The following is a 4,897-nucleotide window of genomic DNA, read 5'->3' as shown; positions in this document are numbered from 1 at the left end:
AGGAAGGAAGGAAGGAGAAGGAAGGAAGGGGAAAGAAGGAAGGAAAGGAGAAGGAAGGAAGGAAGGAGAAGGAAGGAGAAGGAAGGAAGGAAGGAAGGAAGGCAGGCAGGAAGGAAGGAAGGAAAAAAAGAAGACAAGGAGTCAGTGCTTCTCTGCAGGCCCCAGCTCTCCTTGCACATTCCTGTAGAAATGCTCTCCTGTTCTTCCTCTTCCCCGAGTTCCTCTTCCCCAAGGTCTTCCCCTCCCTGGAATTCAGCTTGACTTCTCTTTTCCTTGGATGACTGGGCTTTCCAAGAGGACACTGGCTAGAGGCAGGTGGTTGAGCAAAGACTTTGTGAGAAGATCATGGCCTATTTTCCATCCAGCCATCAGTGCCCTATTTTCTATTTAGCAGAACACTGAAAGCAGGAAAGCAATAAGAATAAATAGCACGAAGTCAAACCTCTTTTGGCATTCTGCTGGGAGTGGAAGGGCAAGGAAGGCAAGGGGCAGTTCTGACATGGTGGGGGGGACAGGGTTCAGATATTGGTCTTATTCAGATACATCCGAAAGGCAGGAGGATGGGCTAGATGACCTCTCGAGGTCCCATCCATTCTGAGATGTTCACTGCCACTGTGTCCTCACCCCTGTGAATCTGCCTCCGGCCTCTTACTCTGAAACCTCCAGCCTTATGTCCTCCCTGAGTTGGCCAGGGAACCTTTTCCCCTCCTGATTATAAAAATAGCACATACTTCCTATTACGAAAAGTTTGACAATTTAAAGAAGCAGGAAAATATGATATCCACAATTCAGCTATCCAGAGGGAAGCATGCTTAACATTTTAGACTATTTTTCTCCTAGTCTTTATTCTATGCATATATATTTGCAACTCCTGCAGTAGGCTTCTTGCTGTAGTATTCTGGGAGGATGTGTCAGGAGATCGGCCGCCCTACCTCCAGGTAGCTTGTCCCCAATGGATGGCTGCTTCCCTCATCCAGTGGCTGCCAATGACGGAGCTGCTTTGGCTCACCCCAACCAAGTAGGCAGTGGGAAAGCCTTTCTCTGCAGTAACTCAGACCTTAAGGGAGGTTTCGCTTTGTCAGTGAATGAAAACAGGAGACTGGGCCAGGTGTGGTGGCTCATACCTGTAATCTCAGCACTTTGGGAGGCCGAGGCGGGCAGATCATTTGAGACCAGGAGTTCGAGACCAGCCTGGTCAACATGGTAAAACGCTGTTTCTACTAAAAATACAAAAATTAGCTGGGCATGGTGGTGGGTGCCTGTAATCCCAGCTACTTGAGAGTCTGAGGCAGTAGAATCGCTTGAACCCAGGAGGTAGAGGTTGCAGTGAGCCGAGACTGCGCCACTGCACTCTAGCCTGGGCAACAAAGTGAGACTCCTTCAAAAAAAAAAAGAAAGAAAGAAAGGAAAGGAAAGGAAAGAAGGGAAAAAGAAACAGGAGACTGTCTCCAGGTCTCACAGAATTGGAGTCCTATTCGGGAAAATGGGAGGATGGAGGCAGGTATCTCACGAAGTCCCGCGGACCCGCACAAGGTCTCCTGCATGGATCTCTTCCTCGTCTCCCCTCTTCCTGTTTCCTTTCTAGCTTTTCACCTCTTTCTCCTCAGTAGCTACCGCTTCAGGAGAGGAGAGGTGGGATCTCTGGGAAGAAAGGTGTGGGGAGGAGGGGCTCCCTGAGGTACAAGGCAGGAGGTGGGGAAAGGAGGACTTCCGCTTAAACTGTAGCTGCTTCACTCAATGGTGCATCTAAAATAAAACATATTTCATTCTCCAAAAACTAATCTTTTCCCGGAAAGAAAATACAACCACACAAATATTATTTGGCCCACATAAGAAATTGATATTCCTCCTATTACTCTACTCATAACTCTGTTTCCTGTGAGCAAACACATTGACCTTATTAGCCCAAGAGAACATTTACATCCTCCCTGTCCAAGGTCAGATGACAAGAGACAAAACAGCATATTGTACTCAAGTTACCGACTCCTTTAATCACTTGGAAGGGAAATAGGGGTGGGTGTGGGATCTTGGGGAAGGCAGGGTAAGAAGTCTCTTTTCACTTGATCACACATATTTTTAATCAAGTCTCTTTTCACTTGATCACACATATTTTAACACAGTGTTTGTGTTTTTTCATGATATCATAAGCACTATCCCCCAAGTTTTTGAAAACTCCCTAAAGACGCTGTCTTATCTGAGCACGCTTGCAAATGAATGCATACTATTCCATTGTAGAGCACAGCGGTGGTTCTGTGATTTTAGGAACAGAGGTCCTAACAGACCAGAAGACCTCGTTTTATTCTTGCTAAAGTAAACCCTTAAGATTTCCCAATAGCTAGCTTGGTAATTGCTGGTAATTTTCCAAAAACATCACTGATAAGGAGCAGCTTCTGTTAGATGACTGGAAATATTGCCCTGGTTGTCAAAGCTGTGTGAAGAAGGCACTGGGGCCAGGTTTGGCAGTAACCACGTAAGCGGAGTCAAGAAACATAGCCTAGGAGAAGACACAGTATTGATTCCACAGCTGTCAGTCTATCCCAGGGAACAGAACTGAAGATATTTCATCCTGTACACAGGCAGGCAGCTGTGTTACTGCACAAGAGTGGACAGACGTGGAGCCAGCACATTCCTAACTTTGAATTCTGATCATCTCTGAGATTGTGTAGCCCTCAGTTCTCAACCCTGGTTGTACACTAAGGGGGAAAAAAGTCAGTACTCAGGACTTACTGCAGACTGATTAAAGAAAAGAATCAGAGATTCCCCCCTTTGGAGAATCTGAGAGATTTAGCTCTCTGTTCAATTTTTGTAGTTTGGATGACCTGGAAAGCCTTTGTGGAGGCAGGGACTGGGCTCTATGACTTCTGTTAGGTCCCCTTTCCCTCCCTGTGTTCCTTAGCCAGGACTTCGCAGGAAACACTGGGATATCAACAGTTCCACCCTGCGTTTTGCACCCAGTTTTCTTGTTTTTGTTTTATCTTGAGATCTCATCATCAGGGAGGCTTGGTGAATAGGCCGGAAATTTTGGAACCACAACTTGGCTTCTGACCGCCTCAGGCCTTCTCGAAAGTTTCCAGCAGTCAAGAGTTTCATCCAGATATCTGCAGGAGACCTTCAAGGGAACAGCTGGGAAGCTCATTGCCCCATTAGGACTCCCTATGACCTTCCCAGAGGGCCCAGCCACACAGATGCAGCCTGGAATGTGGCAGGAAGCGACAGAACAGGCAGGAAGCCCAGCTCCACGTTACATCGTTACATCGCAAGCAGCCTCCAGCGCCAGCCCTGAAATATCCCATTTCTGCCTGATCCACCCCCACTCCCAAACACACAGCGAACCAGCCAGTAAGATTCAGCAGTTACCTCTGAAATGCGTCTTGGATCTTCTGTCCTAACACCAACTCCCCAGCGCGGGAGCAATCTCCTAACTGGACTTCCAACCTCCAGTCTCTCCACCTCCAGCCCATTCTCCATGCCATGGCCAACATGATCTTACCAATCTAAGATCTTCTGGTTTGAAGATGGCATAAAGTTAGTAATCCTCCTTTCATTTTCTGGAAGTAATCCAAAAACAAAAAGGACTTGAGAGATAAAAACACAAATTCCATTTTTAGTAAAAGTAGCAGACACCTAAACCACAAAATAGATGTAAGAGTTGCCAAAAGCAATAGAGCTTCAGCAGAGATGTTGCGGGAAGAAATAGAGCAAGGATGCTGTGCTGCAAAGTTTCCGGGACAGCCTGAAAAAGAATCCTCCAGAAGGGGAGGGGCACACCTGGATGCGGAATGCACAGAGCCCTTGTGTGCAGCAGCAGAAAATGGGTGCAGGTGCTGTGGCCTGAGCTCTGCTGGCTCAGGACTCAGACAAGCCATAGTTGTAGGAAATGGTCTGTTTCTGTGGCAACAGGGGAGGAGAGACTTTGCCTCGGGGAATCTTCACCATTGGTTGGAAAGAATTCAAGGCTTAGTGAATTTACATGAACCCTGGGTCATAAGGAAAATTTAGCCAACCTGGAAGACAATCTTGGCCTTTCTCACACCTGAGGTCCACGGGGAAGAAAAACATTACCTGCTTCAATAATGAGTAACATACACAGAGTTTTGACAAGAGACAAAGGAGGAAAAAAAAAAAGAAAAGCAAACAGCAGGTAAAGAAGATTCATCAAAAAACATTGCCATGGAGCAGATGAAAATTTTAACGAGAAAATTAAGAAAACATAGCAAAGTAATTTCTCCCACAAAGAAAACATACACATGAGAGATGAGGGAAGAGGTAATGAAACAGTGGGAGGACATGAATCCTTAGCGGCCAGAGCTCAGGGAAGAAGTGAAAGAAAAAAACAAAACTATCCAACCTTCACTCTTAAAAAATTAAGCCTCAAATCTGAAGCAGTAAAAGGGGAGCACATACTGTGGAAACTCAGTGAGAGATAGTGAGAGGAATAAGAAAAGGAGGCAAATTAGATGAAAATAAAGAATTAGAAAACAATAGGTAATTTGAAAGGCAAAGAAGATTTAATTCTATATGCATTAAATATGTCTGAAAGGGGCCCGGTATGGTGGCTCACGCCTGTATTCCCAGCACTTTGGGAGGCCGAGGCAGGCGGATCACTAGAAGTCAGGAGTTCAAGACCAGCCTGGCCAACATAGTGAAATCCCCGTCTCTGTTAAAAATACAAAAATTAGCTGACGTGGTGACGCACACCTGTAGTCCCAGCTAGGGGGAGGCTGAGGCTGGAAAATCACTTGAATCCAGGAGGTGGAGGTTGCAGTGAGCCGAAATCATGCCACTGTACTCCAGCCTGGGCAACAGAGTGAGACTCCATCTCAAAGAAAAGGAAAACAAAATTCTGAAAGGGCACACAATAAATTGATAATATCAGTTGCTTCTAGGGAAGAAAATT

The 4,897-nt window shown here is 46.0% G+C and overlaps 1 long non-coding RNA gene across 1 annotated transcript in view; it reads right to left on the bottom strand.

Moving 5' to 3' along the window:
- LOC105531066 overlaps nt 1-3,884 on the bottom strand; it is a 15,827-nt gene extending 11,943 nt beyond the window's left edge. The window contains exon 1 of the long non-coding RNA XR_001004735.1: nt 3,358-3,884. This is a non-coding gene — a long non-coding RNA (uncharacterized LOC105531066). The remainder of the gene's footprint in view (nt 1-3,357) is intronic.
- Between the last annotated feature and the right edge of the window lie 1,013 nt (nt 3,885-4,897).

Source organism: Mandrillus leucophaeus, unplaced genomic scaffold (assembly GCF_000951045.1).
Source record: "Mandrillus leucophaeus isolate KB7577 unplaced genomic scaffold, Mleu.le_1.0 Scaffold12, whole genome shotgun sequence".
Classification (NCBI taxonomy): Eukaryota; Metazoa; Chordata; class Mammalia; order Primates; family Cercopithecidae; genus Mandrillus; species Mandrillus leucophaeus.
This window is presented reverse-complemented; position numbering and strand designations above follow the sequence as displayed.